A 16,004-nucleotide genomic window follows, 5' to 3' on the forward strand; every position below is an offset into this window, starting at 1 on the left:
CTTTGTCCAGGAAATCGGATCGAAAATAAGGGTCCATATCATCCGGGAGGTGGTGGAGGCTGATCTGCGGGACGACAGTAAGGGTCCCGTCCTGCTGCCGGGGGATGCGGTAAGCTACTGCAGATACCAGAAGGGCCACGGTTGGTGGGCTCGGGATATCCAGTGCTGTACCTCCGTCCTGGTTGCTGCCAAGTCCTTGGAGGAAGAACTGGCCGAAGCAGCGGCAGCCGCTGCTGCTGTTCCTCGGGTCGCTCACGGGATTCCCGCACTGCCAGAAATAGGCCGGGATTTGAGGCCTCCCAGACCCTCGAGGTCTACCTGTCCGGTTAAGCCCTGGCAGAGGCCACCAGAACAGAAATAAACCTCGGAGACCCGAATTGTATATAGTTAACTGTTTCCTGCTGTTGCTGCTACTTTAAACCCGACCAGGGTTAACTCCTAGGGATCCCTTTGTTTACCCGGGATCCCTATTGTTTTCTATTTCTTTTTCTACTGTTGCACAAAGTTCATCATTGTTTCAAAGACTGCCGGATCATGGACGATGAATGATTCAAAACTGTTTTTGTATATAGTTTGCACTTTCTTAAAGGTGCTCCCTACTGGTTTTACAAGCGAGAGAAGACTTTGCGAAGATGATGCTTCCAGACATGACGCAGAAGGTCTTGCTTTCGGTGGACTTGCAGACAGAGAGAGAATCTGTACTAGAGACTTGGGTCCCTCTTAAAGGGAATGTTTACACGATTGCCTTAATAAAAGTTGAAACGTTAATAATGTTAAAAAATTTAGAACGTTTGATAATGTTGACAGAGACTGAGGACAGGAAAGCTTGAAAGTGAACCCATAGGGGTTAGAGAGAGAGTCCTCCTGAGAACTGTAGAAAGATGGTCGGTACAATGACAGTAGGCTCAGCCAAGGAGCTAGGCGGTCCTGCATTGGTGAAGTTGGAACGGAAAGTGTTGTGAATTCTGTGGCTGAATTCACTCCTGTGGTCACAAGTGGTATTGCAGCCTCTGGGCTTCCTCCCTCAGGTGTTTTGGTGAGCTCGTTGGCTGCCTTGCTATTTAACCCCTTTACCCCCAAGGGTGGTTTGCACGTTAATGACCAGGCCAATTTTTACAATTCTGACCACTGTCCCTTTATGAGGTTATAACTCCGAAACGCTTCAACGGATCCTGGTGATTCTGACATTGTTTTCTCGTGACATATTGTACTTCATGATAGTGGTAAAATTTCTTTGATAGTACCTGCGCTTATTTGTGAAAAAAACGGAAATTTGGCGAAAATTTTGAAAATTTCGCAATTTTCAAACTTTGAATTTTTATGCAATTAAATCACAGAGATATGTCACACAAAATACTTAATAAGTAACATTTCCCACATGTCTCCTTTACATCAGCATAATTTTGGAACCAATTTTTTTTTTGTTAGGGAGTTATAAGGGTTAAAAGTTGACCAGCAATTTCTCATTTTTACAACACCATTTTTTTTTAGGGACCACGTCTCATTTGAAGTCATTTTGAGGGGTCTATATGATAGAAAATGCCCAAGTGTGACACCATTCTAAAAACTGCACCCCTCAAGGTGCTCAAAACCACATTCAAGAAGTTTATTAACCCTTCAGGTGTTTAATAGGAATTTTTGGAATGTTTAAATAAAAATGAACATTTAACTTTTTTACACAAAAAATTTACTTCAGCTCCAATTTGTTTTATTTTACCAAGGGTAACAGGAGAAATTGGACCCAAAACGTTGTTGTCCAATTTGTCCTGAGTACGCTGATACCCCATATATGGCAGTAAACCACTGTTTGGGCGCATGGGAGAGCTCGGAAGGGAAGGAGCGCTATTTGACTTTTCAATGCAAAATTGACAGGAATTGAGATGGGACGCCATGTTGCGTTTGGAGAGCCACTGATGTGCCTAAACATTGAAACCCCCCACAAGTGACACCATTTTGGAAAGTAGACCCCCTAAGGAACTTATCTGGATGTGTGGTGAGCACTTTGACCCACCAAGTGCTTCACAGAAGTTTATAATGCAGAACCGTAAAAATAAAAAATCATATTTTTTCACAAAAATTATATTTTTGCCCCCAATTTTTTATTTTTCCAAGGGTAAGAGAAGAAATTGGACCTCAAAAGTTGTTGTCCAATTTGTCCTGAGTACGCTGATACCCCATATGTGGCAGTAAACCACTGTTTGGGCGCATGGGAGAGCTCGGAAGGGAAGGAGCGCAGTTTGACTTTTCAATGCAAAATTGACAGAAATTGAGATGGGACGCCATGTTGCGTTTGGAGAGCCACTGATGTGCCTAAACATTGAAACCCCCCACAAGTGACACCATTTTGGAAAGTAGACCCCCTAAGGAACTTATCTAGAGGTGTGGTGAGCACTTTGACCCACCAAGTGCTTCACAGAAGTTTATAATGCAGAACCGTAAAAATAAAAAATCATATTTTTTCACAAAAATTATATTTTTGCCCCCAATTTTTTATTTTTCCAAGGGTAAGAGAAGAAATTGGACCTCAAAAGTTGTTGTCCAATTTGTCCCGAGTACGCTGATACCCCATATGTGGCAGTAAACCACTGTTTGGGCGCATGGGAGAGCTCGGAAGGGAAGGAGCGCCGTTTGACTTTTCAATGCAAAATTGACAGGAATTGAGATGGGACGCCATGTTGCGTTTGGAGAGCCACTGATGTGCCTAAACATTGAAACCCCCCACAAGTGACACCATTTTGGAAAGTAGACCCCCTAAGGAACTTATCTGGATGTGTGGTGAGCACTTTGACCCACCAAGGGCTTCACAGAAGTTTATAATGCAGAGCCATAAAAATAAAACAAAATTTTTTTCCCACAAAAATTATTTTTTAGCCCCCAGTTTTGTATTTTCCCTAGGGTAACAGGAGAAATTGGACCCCAAAAGTTGTTGTCCAATTTGTCCTGAGTACGCTGATACCCCATATGTGGGGGGGAACCACCGTTTGGGCGCATGGGAGGGTTCGGAAGGGAAGGAGCGCCATTTGGAATGCAGACTTAGATGGAATGGTCTGCAGGCGTCACATTGCGTTTGCAGAGCCCCTAATGTACCTAAACAGTAGAAACCCCCCACAAGTGACACCATTTTGGAAAGTAGACCCCCTAAGGAACTCATCTTGATGTGTTGTGAGAGCTTTGAACCCCCAAGTATTTCACTACAGTTTATAACGCAGAGCCATGCAAATAAAAAATATTTTTTTTTCCACAAAAATTATATTTTAGCCCCCAGTTTTGTATTTTTCCAAGGTTAGCAGGAGAAATTGGACCCTAAATGTTGTTGTCCAATTTGTCCTGAGTACGCTGATACCCGATATGTGGGGGGGAACCACCGTTTGGGCGCATGGGAGGGCTCGGAAGGGAAGGAGCATCATTTGGAATGCAGACTTAGATGGATTGGTCTGCAGGCGTCACATTGCGTTTGCAGAGCCCCTAATGTACCTAAACAGTAGAAACCCCCCACAAGTGACCCCATATTGGAAACTAGACCCCTCAATGAACTTATCTAGATGTGTTGTGAGAACTTTGAACCCCCAAGTGTTTCACTACAGTTTATAACGCAGAGCCGTGAAAATAAAAAATCTTTTTGTTTTCCCACAAAAATTATTTTTTAGCCCCCAGTTTTGTATTTTCCCAAGGGTAACAGGAGAAATTGGTCCACAAAAGTTGTTGTCCAATTTGTCCTGAGTACGCTGATACCCCATATGTTGGGGTAAACCCCTGTTTGGGCACACAGGAGAGCTCGGAAGGGAAGGAGCACTGTTTTACTTTTTCAATGCAGAATTGGCTGTAATTGAGATCGGACGCCATGTCGTGTTTGGAGAGCCCCTGATGTGCCGAAACAGTGGAAACCCCCCAATTATAACTGAAACCCTAATCTAAACACACCCCTAACCCTAATTCCAACGGTAACCCTAACCACACCTCTAACCCTGACACACCCCTAACCCTAATCCCAACCCTATTCCCAACTGTAAATGTAATCTAAACCCTAACCCTAACTTTAGCCCCAACCCTAACTGTAGCCCCAACCCTAACCCTAGCCCTAACCCTAGCCCTAACCCTAGCCCTAACCCTAACCCTAACCCTAGCCCTAACCCTAACCCTAACCCTAGCCCTAACCCTAACCCTAGCCCTAACCCTAGCCCTAACCCTAGCCCTAACCCTAGCCCTAACCCTAGCCCTAACCCTAACCCTAACCCTAGCCCTAACCCTAGCCCTAACCGTAACCCTAGCCCTAACCCTAGCCCTAACCCTAGCCCTAGCCCTAACCCTAGCCCTAACCCTAACCCTAACCCTAATCCTAGCCCTAACCCTAGCCCTAATGGGAAAATGGAAATAAATACATTTTTTTTTATTTTTCCCTAACTAAGGGGGTGATGAAGGGGGGTTTGATTTACTTTTATAGCGAGTTTTTTAGCGGATTTTTATGATTGGCAGCCGTCACACACTGAAAGACCCTTTTTATTGCAAAAAATATTTTTTGCAATACCACATTTTGAGAGCTATAATTTTTCCATATTTTGGTCCACAGAGTCATGTGAGGTCTTGTTTTTTGCGGGACGAGTTGACGTTTTTATTGAAAACATTTTTGGGCACGTGACATTTTTTGATCGCTTTTTATTCCGATTTTTGTGAGGAAGAATGACCAAAAGCCAGCTATTCATGAATTTCTATTGGGGGAGGCGTTTATACCGTTCCGCGTTTGGTAAAATTGATAAATCAGTTTTATTCTTCGGGTCAGTACGATTACAGCGATACCTCATTTATATCATTTTTTTATGGTTTGGTGCTTTTATACGATAAAAACTATTTTACAGAAAAAATAATTATTTTTGCATCGCTTTATTCTCAGGACTATAACTTTTTTATTTTTTTGCTGATGATGCTGTATGGCGGCTCTTTTTTTGCGGAACAATATGACGCTTTCAGCGGTACCATGGTTTTTTATATCTGTCCTTTTGATCGCGTGTTATTCCACTTTTTGTTCGGCGATATGATACTAAAGCTTTGTTTTTTGCCTCGTTTTTTTTTTTTTTTTCTTACGGTGTTTACTGAAGGGGTTAACTAGTGGGACAGTTTTATAGGTCGGGTCGTTACGGACGCGGCGATACTAAATATGTGTACTTTTATTGGTTTTTTTTTTTTATTTAGATGAAGAAATGTATTTATGGGAATAATATATTTTTTTTTTTTTCATTATTTTGGAATATTTTTTTTAATTTTTTTTACACATTTGGAAAATTTTTTTTTTACTTTTTTACTTTGTCCCAGGGGGGGACATCACAGATCAGTGATCTGACAGTTTGCACAGCACTCTGTCAGATCACTGATCTGACATGCAGCGCTGCAGCCTTCACAGTGCCTGCTCTAAGCAGGCTCTGTGAAGCCACCTCCCTCCCTGCAGGACCCGGATCCGCGGCCATCTTGGATCCGGGGCTCGAGCAGGGAGGGAGGTGAGGAGACCCTCGCAGCAACGCGATCACATCGCGTTGCTGCGGGGGGCTCAGGGAAGCCCGCAGGGAGCCCCCTCCCTGCGCGGTGCTTCCCTGCACCGCCGGCACATCGCGATCATCTTTGATCGCGGTGTGCCAGGGGTTAATGTGCCGGGGGCGGTCCGTGACCGCTCCTGGCACATAGTGCCGGATGTCAGCTGCGATAAGCAGCTGACACCCGGCCGCGATCGGCCGCGCTCCCCCCGTGAGCGCGGCCGATCGGCTATGACGTACTATCCCGTCCAGGGTCAGATAAGCCCAGGGCACCTCGACGGGATAGTACGTCTAAGGTCACAGAGGGGTTAACTCCACCTGAGTCTGTCTTCCTTGCTCCTTGTCAATGTTCCAGTGTTGGATCTGAGCTACTGCATCTTTCCTGTGGCCTGCTGCTCTGCTAGATAAGTGTTACTTTGTTTTTGTTTCCGTTTTTTCTGTCCAGCTGTGCTATTCTCTTTTGCTGGAAGCTCTGAGACGCAAAGGGTGCACCGCCGTGCCGTTAGTTCGGCACGGTGGGTCTTTTTGCCCCCCTTTGCGTGGTTCTGCTTTAGGGTTTTTTGTAGACTGCATAGTTCTCTTTGCTATCCTCGCTCTGTCTAGAATATCGGGCCTCACTTTGCTGAATCTATTTAATTCCTACGTTTTGTCTTTTCATCTTGCTAACAGTCATTATATGTGGGGGGCTGCCTATTCCTTTGGGGTATTTCTCTGAGGCAAGTCAGGCTTGTATTTCTATCTTCAGGCTAGTCAGCTCCTCAGGCAGTGCCGAGTTGCATAGGTAGTGTTAGGCGCAATCCACTGCTGCTTTTAGTTGTGTGAGGATAGGTTCAGGTATTGCAGTCTGCAGAGATTCCACGTCTCAGAGCTTGTTCTATTGTTTTTGGGTTATTGCCATATCACTGTATGTGCGCTGATTACTGCACACTGTGTTGCCTGATAGCACAGCATAACAGTACAAGGAGCCAAACCAATGATTCTCAATAGAGGGAAAAAAGAAGTCCTGACATCATTTTTTTTTCCTCAGCTCTGTCTTCAGTTTTTTTTTTGTTTTTTTTCCCCTAGACATTAGAGTGCTTCAGGACACAGCTGTGGACATGGATATTCAGGCTCTGTGCTCCTCAATGGATAATCTCGTTATAAATGTACAAAAGATTCAAGATACAATTGATCAGAAATCTATGCTAGAACCAAGAATTCCTATTCCTGATTTGTTTTTTGGTGACAGAACTAAGTTCCTGAGCTTCAAAAATAATTGTAAGCTATTTCTGGCCTTGAAACCTCATTCTTCTGGTAATCCTATTCAACAGGTTTTGATTATTATTTCTTTTTTGCGCGGCGACCCTCAAGACTGGGCGTTTTCTCTTGCGCCAGGAGACCCTGCATTGAGTAATGTTGATGCGTTTTTCCAGGCGCTTGGATTGCTTTACGATGAGCCTAATTCAGTGGATCAGGCTGAGAAAAATTTGCTGGCTTTATGCCAGGGTCAGGATGATGTAGAAGTATATTGTCAGAAATTTAGGAAGTGGTCAGTACTCACTCTGTGGAATGAATCTGCACTGGCGGCTTGGTTCAGAAAGGGTCTCTCTGAAGCTCTTAAGGATGTCATGGTGGGATTTCCTATGCCTGCTGGTTTGAATGAGTCTATGTCCTTGGCCATTCAGATCGGTCGTCGCTTGCGCGAGCGTAAATCTGTGCACCATCTGGCGGTATTGTCTGAGAGTAAACCTGAGCCTATGCAGTGCGACAGGACTATGACTAAAGTTGAACGGCAAGAACACAGACGTCTGAACAGGCTGTGTTTCTACTGTGGTGATTCCACTCATGCTATTTCTAATTGTCCTAAGCGCACTAGGCGGTTCGATAGCTCTGCCATCATTGGTACTGTACAGTCCAAATTCCTTCTGTCCATTACCTTGATATGCTCTTTGTCATCGTATTCTGTCATGGCGTTTGTGGATTCAGGCGCTGCCCTGAATCTGATGGATTTGGATTATGCTAAACGTTGTGGATTTTTCTTGGAGCCTTTGCGGTGTCCTATTCCGTTGAGAGGAATTGATGCTACACCTTTGGCCAAGAATAAGCCTCAGTACTGGGCCCAGCTGACCATGTGCATGGCTCCTGCACATCAGGAAGTTATTCCCTTTCTGGTACTGCATAATCTGCATGATGTGGTCGTGTTGGGGTTGCCATGGCTACAAACCCATAATCCAGTATTAGATTGGAACTCTATGTCGGTAACCAGCTGGGGTTGTCAGGGAGTACATGGTGATGTTCCATTTTTGTCTATTTCGTCATCCACCCCTTCTGAGGTCCCAGAGTTCTTGTCTGATTATCAGGATGTATTTGAAGAGCCCAAGTCTGATGCCCTACCTCCGCATAGGAATTGTGATTGTGCTATCAATTTGATTCCTGGTAGTAAATTCCCTAAGGGTCGTTTATTTAATTTGTCCGTGCCTGAACACACCGCTATGCGCAGTTATGTGAAAGAATCCCTGGAGAAGGGACATATTCGCCCATCGTCATCACCATTGGGAGCAGGGTTCTTTTTTGTAGCCAAAAAGGATGGTTCGCTAAGACCGTGTATTGATTACCGCCTTCTTAATAAGATCACTGTTAAGTTTCAGTATCCCTTGCCATTGATATCTGACTTGTTTGCTCGGATTAAGGGGGCTAGTTGGTTTACTAAGATTGATCTTCGTGGTGCGTATAATCTGGTGAGAATCAGGCAGGGAGATGAATGGAAAACGGCATTTAATACGCCCGAGGGTCATTTTGAGTATCTGGTGATGCCGTTCGGACTTGCCAATGCTCCATTTGTTTTTCAGTCTTTTATGCATGACATTTTCCGTGAGTATCTCGATAAATTCCTGATTGTTTACTTGGATGACATTTTGATCTTCTCTGATGATTGGGAGTCTCATGTGAAGCAAGTCAGAATGGTTTTCCAGGTACTGCGTGCTAATTCCTTGTTCGTGAAGGGATCAAAGTGTCTCTTCGGTGTGCAGAAAGTTACATTTTTGGGGTTCATCTTTTCCCCTTCTACTATCGAGATGGATCCGGTTAAGGTCCAGGCCATCCAGGATTGGACTCAGCCTACATCTCTGAAAAGTCTGCAGAAATTCCTGGGCTTTGCTAATTTTTATCGTCGCTTCATCTGTAATTTTTCTAGCATTGCCAGACCATTGACCGATTTGACCAAGAAGGGTGCTGATTTGGTTAATTGGTCTTCTGCTGCCGTGGAAGCTTTTCAGGAGTTGAAGCGTCGTTTTTGCTGTGCCCCTGTTTTGTGTCAACCAGATGTTTCTCTTCCGTTCCAGGTCGAGGTTGATGCTTCTGAGATTGGAGCAGGGGCGGTTTTGTCACAGAGAGGTTCTGGTTGCTCAGTGTTGAAACCATGTGCTTTCTTTTCCAGGAAATTTTCTGCTGCTGAGCGTAATTATGATGTGGGCAACCGAGAGTTGCTGGCCATGAAGTGGGCATTCGAGGAGTGGCGTCATTGGCTTGAGGGAGCTAAGCATCGCGTGGTGGTATTGACTGATCATAAGAATCTTACTTATCTCGAGTCTGCCAAGCGCTTGAATCCTAGACAGGCCCGTTGGTCGTTATTTTTTGCTCGTTTTGATTTTGTGATTTCGTACCTTCCGGGCTCTAAAAATGTGAAGGCGGATGCTCTGTCTAGGAGTTTTGTGCCCGACTCTCCGGGGTTATCTGAGCCGGCGAGTATCCTCAAGGAAGGAGTCATTGTGTCTGCCATCTCTCCTGATTTGCGGAGAGTGTTGCAGAAATTTCAGGCTAATAAACCTGATCGTTGTCCGGCCGAGAAACTGTTCGTCCCTGATAGGTGGACTAGTAAAGTTATCTCTGAACTTCATTGTTCGGTGCTGGCTGGTCATCCAGGAATCTTTGGTACCAGAGAGTTAGTGGCTAGATCCTTCTGGTGGCCATCTCTGTCACGGGATGTGCGTGCTTTTGTGCAGTCCTGTGGGATTTGTGCTAGGGCTAAGCCCTGCTGTTCACGTGCCAGTGGGTTGCTTTTGCCCTTGCCGGTCCCGAAGAGGCCTTGGACACATATTTCGATGGATTTCATTTCTGACCTTCCCGTTTCTCAAAAGATGTCGGTCATTTGGGTGGTCTGTGATCGCTTTTCTAAAATGGTCCATCTAGTGCCCTTGGTTAAATTGCCTTCCTCCTCTGATTTGGTGCCTTTGTTCTTCCAGCATGTGGTTCGTTTGCATGGCATTCCTGAGAATATTGTTTCTGACAGAGGTTCCCAGTTTGTCTCGAGGTTCTGGCGAGCCTTTTGTGGTAGGATGGGCATTGACCTATCTTTTTCCTCGGCCTTCCATCCTCAGACTAATGGCCAGACCGAACGAACCAATCAGACCTTGGAAACATATCTGAGATGTTTTGTTTCTGCTGACCAGGATGATTGGGTGTCATTTTTGCCGTTGGCTGAGTTCGCCCTTAATAATCGGGCCAGCTCGGCTACCTTGGTCTCTCCATTTTTCTGCAATTCTGGGTTCCATCCTCGTTTCTCTTCAGGACAGGTTGAGTCTTCGGACTGTCCTGGTGTGGATTCTGTGGTGGACAGGTTGCAGCTGATCTGGACTCAGGTAGTGGACAATTTGACCTTGTCCCAGGAGAAGGCTCAGCTTTTCGCTAATCGTAGACGCCGTGTGGGTCCCCGACTTCGTGTTGGGGATCTGGTTTGGTTATCTTCTCGTCATATTCCTATGAAGGTTTCCTCTCCTAAATTTAAACCTCGTTTTATTGGTCCGTATAGGATTTCTGAGATTCTCAATCCGGTGTCTTTTCGTCTGACCCTCCCAGACTCCTTTTCCATACATAATGTATTCCATAGGTCGTTGTTGAGAAGATACGTGGCACCTATGGTTCCATCTGTGGAGCCTCCTGCCCCTGTTTTGGTGGAGGGGGAATTGGAGTATATTGTGGAGAAAATTTTGGATTCTCGTGTCTCTAGACGGAAACTCCAGTATCTGGTCAAATGGAAGGGTTATGCTCAGGAGGATAATTCCTGGGTTTTTGCCTCTGATGTCCATGCCCCAGATCTTGTTCGTGCCTTTCATGTGGCTCATCCTGGTCGGCCTGGGGGTTCTGGTGAGGGTTCAGTGACCCCTCCTCAAGGGGGGGGTACTGTTGTGAATTCTGTGGCTGAATTCACTCCTGTGGTCACAAGTGGTATTGCAGCCTCTGGGCTTCCTCCCTCAGGTGTTTTGGTGAGCTCGTTGGCTGCCTTGCTATTTAACTCCACCTGAGTCTGTCTTCCTTGCTCCCTGTCAATGTTCCAGTGTTGGATCTGAGCTACTGCATCTTTCCTGTGGCCTGCTGCTCTGCTAGATAAGTGTTACTTTGTTTTTGTTTCCGTTTTTTCTGTCCAGCTGTGCTATTCTCTTTTGCTGGAAGCTCTGAGACGCAAAGGGTGCACCGCCGTGCCGTTAGTTCGGCACGGTGGGTCTTTTTGCCCCCCTTTGCGTGGTTCTGCTTTAGGGTTTTTTGTAGACTGCATAGTTCTCTTTGCTATCCTCGCTCTGTCTAGAATATCGGGCCTCACTTTGCTGAATCTATTTCATTCCTACGTTTTGTCTTTTCATCTTGCTAACAGTCATTATATGTGGGGGGCTGCCTATTCCTTTGGGGTATTTCTCTGAGGCAAGTCAGGCTTGTATTTCTATCTTCAGGCTAGTCAGCTCCTCAGGCAGTGCCGAGTTGCATAGGTAGTGTTAGGCGCAATCCACTGCTGCTTTTAGTTGTGTGAGGATAGGTTCAGGTATTGCAGTCTGCAGAGATTCCACGTCTCAGAGCTTGTTCTATTGTTTTTGGGTTATTGCCAGATCTCTGTATGTGCGCTGATTACTGCACGCTGTGTTGCCTGATAGCACAGCATAACAGGAAAGGAAAGTTGGGTTATTTATATAGTATTCTATAGTAGGCCTTTAGTGGGTTCAACTTATACGCCCTTAAAGGAAAAGTTAAATCAGAGTTTGCACTTAGTAGAATACCCGGCTGGGTACTGAGAGTTATTTATAGTCAAAATGTTATTTAACAATATTTAATCCTGTTTTTTGTTTGTAACATTCAAGTGTCCTTACCTCCCATAAAGGGAAGCACCTTTTCTATTTACTTGTTCTAAGCATTTCAAAAATTTTGTATGTCTTTTGCTGTATTATATTGTTGTTCTTCCCAGTCCAGGAGTACTGGATTTTACCGGGGGGGAGTGCAGCACCCCAGAGACCTGGTCGTTGCAGTATGGCACTCTGCCGCTAAGGAGAGTGGCGGTACATCTGATGGCACTAAGGAGTTCTCCTGACCAGGTATCACCAGAACACATTACACTTCACACTCTGGCCACTAGGGGGAGAAAAAGGCTTTATTTATTGGGCCACTCCTCACATTGGTAAAACTAGGGGTTGGGGAGGAAGTTAGTCAGAAGCTGACTGGGTTGGAACCAGGCAACATCCCGTGGCAGGGGGTGTTGCAGGGAGAAGGCACAGGGGGGTCCCTGTCAGGCGTGGGAACCTGGCAGGTGCCTAGCGAACAGAACAGAACGTAACGGAACTGCGCCTGCACACCCTGCGGCGGTATCCAGGAGAGAGACACGAAGGGAAGGATATTGTGGAACAGTGTAAACGAGATCAAGCACAAAGGAGAGCCAGTAGGAGTCGTGCTGAGAGAGAGAGGCAACATCTTACTGAGGCGCGTAGTCGGTGGCTGGAACACCGTAGGAGTAACTGACTTCAGGTCTTACTTCAAACTCCGCCGGACAGTCAATTATAGGTTGGCTGTCTACCTTACTACACCTACGAAGACATAGGGGCAATGCGTGGAGAGGGGCGTCTCTAGGGTCCCGGAAGAGCTCCGAGTCTTCCCGTCAAACGGGTGGCGTCCTAGCCATAACATACCTGGGGACGTTAGAAACTAGTAACATCTGGAACCAAAGAACGAGAGAGCTGTAGAGAACGAACGAACGAGAACAGCAGTTGTGAGGACTATTCCGAATGCTCAGCAGGGTAGGACTACAACACACAGGCGCTAGTGGTAGGCAACGATTTCCATCTGCGAAGGAAACTCTGGATGTGCCCATCGGACCGGCCGGTCTCTGATAGCCCTGTTAAACATGCTCTGGATTGAGGATCCTGAAGTCTTCAGTAAAGAGGTAAAGAGACTGCAACCCTGTGTCCTCGTTATTGCCTGCACCTCACACCATCACCATCCACCTTACTGGGAAGCCCTGGGGACATACTTCACCTGTGGGAAGTTATACCATCCAGCTGCCATTCCATCACCCCAGCAGACCCCACAGCAGCGTCGGTCACCCTGACCGAACACCACAGGTGGCGTCACGAACTCCTGACAGACTGTACCACCACCTTCATTGGACGCCCCTTAGCAGGGTCGCGGACCGGGTCTAGCCACCGTGACAGCCTCAGAACCGAACCAGAGAGGCCCGGTACCGAGAACTCGTGGCCCTGTGTCTGGGGACGATCCACTACACTCCTGCTTTCCCTCTTTGAAAATCCCTTCACTGGCTCCCAATTTCCTAGCGTATCCAGTTTAAACTACTAACACTGACCTACAAAGCCATCCATAACCTTTCTCCTCCGTATATTTCCAAACTAATCTCTCAATATCTTCCCTCACGTAATCTCCGGTCCTCCCAAGACCTCCTTCTCTCCTCCACGCTTATTCGCTCCTCACCCAATCGCCTCCAAGACTTCTCCCGAATATCACCCATCCTCTGGAATTCTGTGCCCCAACACGTCCGGTTATCCACCACATTTGGATCCTTCAAAAGAAACCTGAAAACCCATCTCTTCAAAGAAGCTTACAGCCTATTAAGACCACACGACCACCTCAACACCATCGGAGCTACTGCAACCCTCGACCTATTGTCTCTATCCCCACCATCCTGTAGAATATAAGCCCGCAAGGGCAGGGTCCTCGCCCCTCTGCACCAGTCTGTCATTGTTAGTTTTGTTTACTGTAAGTGATATTTGTATTTTGATGTAACCCCTTCTCATGTACAGCACCATGGAATCAATGGTGCTATATAAATAAATGATAATAATAATAATAATAGGTGATCCCTTTCTTTTATGTATACATCTTAGTTTTTTTGAGTGAATTTGTATTGACTGCGACGTGTGGTTGGATTTTCAAGGCTTATTTTTCTTTTTTTTTTCCAAACTGTTTTTATTAAACATTTTCAATTAAACATTTTCAACATTAGTATATTAACATGCAAACATAGGTACAAGGAATTACCTCCCTCTTTCCGGTATTACAGAAGCCCATTATTAAAGACGGTAACTATTTTAGCGTTCCAATTTGCAAATTAAGGCAAAGTACCTCTCAATCAAGATAAACATAAGGCTAAAAACATAGAATTCAACATGGAAATACAATACGAGTGGACTACCACTCTGTAACTAGATAACCCCAAATGATGAGAGAGGGGAAGTTATAGCTAGAGAAAAAATGAAAAACAAAAAAGAGGGGGGAGGGGTCAACAAACAGACTACGGAAAGTCGAAGGGAGGGAAGGGGGGGGGGGGACACACGGCTCCGCACTTCGCCCAATGTGTTATTTAGGAGACAACTCCGCTCACAAGGGTGTTCGGCCCGCTACCGCCTGTTCCAGAAACCATGTAGTTGTACAGAAGCATTGTTTGAGCCTCTGTTGTATATGCGTTGGAAGGATGGGTATAAGTGGCTGCCATAGTTCAAAAAAATTTTGGGTTTTTAGTTCCTTCTGAAGGGATGCTTCCACCCAATCCATCCTAAATAGGAAGGAGAGTTTGTCCAGGTAGATCCTCAGGGTGGGCACATTAGGTGCCAGCCAGGTTCAAGGCTTATTTTTCTATTGATCAAGCAAGGATCGGTTCAGATGTATTGAGTCTCCCTAAACACTGGTCACATGGTTTCCACTATTGCTATACATGTATAAAAAAACTAAAGGCACTTCTTAGTTAACATTTTTGGATCAAAAATCATATACTCCATCCAGCCACGAAAAGGTGTACCTCAGAGAAGGACCTAACAGCTTTTAATTTGCTTCACCGCGTGCCAACCTGGCTTCATATAAACTGGGAAATAGTCACAATCCCGCTTTAAAAATATATATTTTTTTGTGATTCAGACACAGTGGAAAAAAATTACGGTAAGTTGTATCCACCAACAGGATGACGTTTCTCAGTATACCAAGATTGTGCTCGTGATGATTATATTTCCAATGTTTTTCAAATCATTATTATTTCTTTTATTTTGGTGGACAGATCTGTGGGAGCTTTATTCAATAATATAATATCTACTTTTAAGATCTACATTATCTAAACAAAATAAAAATTGTTTACTGATGATTGAGTCTGTAGGTGACGAAAAAGAAGGTGGACAGCAAGCAAGGAGTCAATGGAAGAAACAACTGGACTGAATGTTGGTCAGACAATCTGTGTGTGGTTAGTCACGAGAACACAACCTTTGGCCCAGTGGTTACATGTGGCTCAAAATGGCATCTAACATCTGGTTATAGACATGCTTTTCTGATTTTTTGTGTTTGGTAGCTGATTATGTATTTTCCATGTCAGAGAAAGGAGCGTAGGTGAGAGGGCACGGATGTGGTTAAATATAGAGATGGTGCTAATTGATTTGTAGGACCCGGTCAAAAGAACACGTCCGTAATCTGTGGCCGCCGGAAAGGGGATCCTACCATCTGTGGCTCTTCTTCTGTCAAGCTGGATTGTGCATCATACCACAATGATGATGTCGCACCAGAAGAACCAGAGATGCCGGAAAGTAGGAGGTGGTCTTCACGGCTCCGGTCCAGCATCCACAGATTACTAACATGGCTGATAGACCATCTCTAGTTAAATACTAATGGCGCCTTTTGCAAACATCTCTGAGACTCTATATATCCACACATAATGGGGGTCTTCTGACGCCTCCCTCACACATTGGAGAGGTGGGCATGCTTGAGTATGGTAGTAGTGAATAAATTAGTCATTTCAGCAGCTCGTGGTCTGCTCCGTTCTAGAGTCCTAGAAATGGAATTGGAACTTTTCATACATTTATGACAAATGCTTTCAATACGAAGCAAATGTCTCAGTTGTCAATACACCTTTACACTTAATTGTGGCATTGAGACTGATTTAATATCAAAGAGCGGCCCATGGGCCAGGAAAGGTAGTGCATCCCTACTATAGTGTAACAAAACATCCATATTAGATTGATACATATATTTATTTTACTGTTAGCAAAAAGGGTGAAAATATAAATCATTGTTGGGTATAGAGAGAAAAGAAGGCATAGAAGGTAAAACATAAATATAATCTAGAATCAAGACAACCTCATTGGCAGAAATATATGTCACAACAAAGTAATTACAGTAATTTCAAGTCTATGATCTGCTAAAGCAATGGTTAGCATAGCTGATTAATGATCCCTGACCTTCCCCCGTATGTTTCAT

This window comes from Ranitomeya imitator, chromosome 9, assembly GCF_032444005.1.
Source record: "Ranitomeya imitator isolate aRanImi1 chromosome 9, aRanImi1.pri, whole genome shotgun sequence".
NCBI classification, from domain to species: domain Eukaryota; kingdom Metazoa; phylum Chordata; class Amphibia; order Anura; family Dendrobatidae; genus Ranitomeya; species Ranitomeya imitator.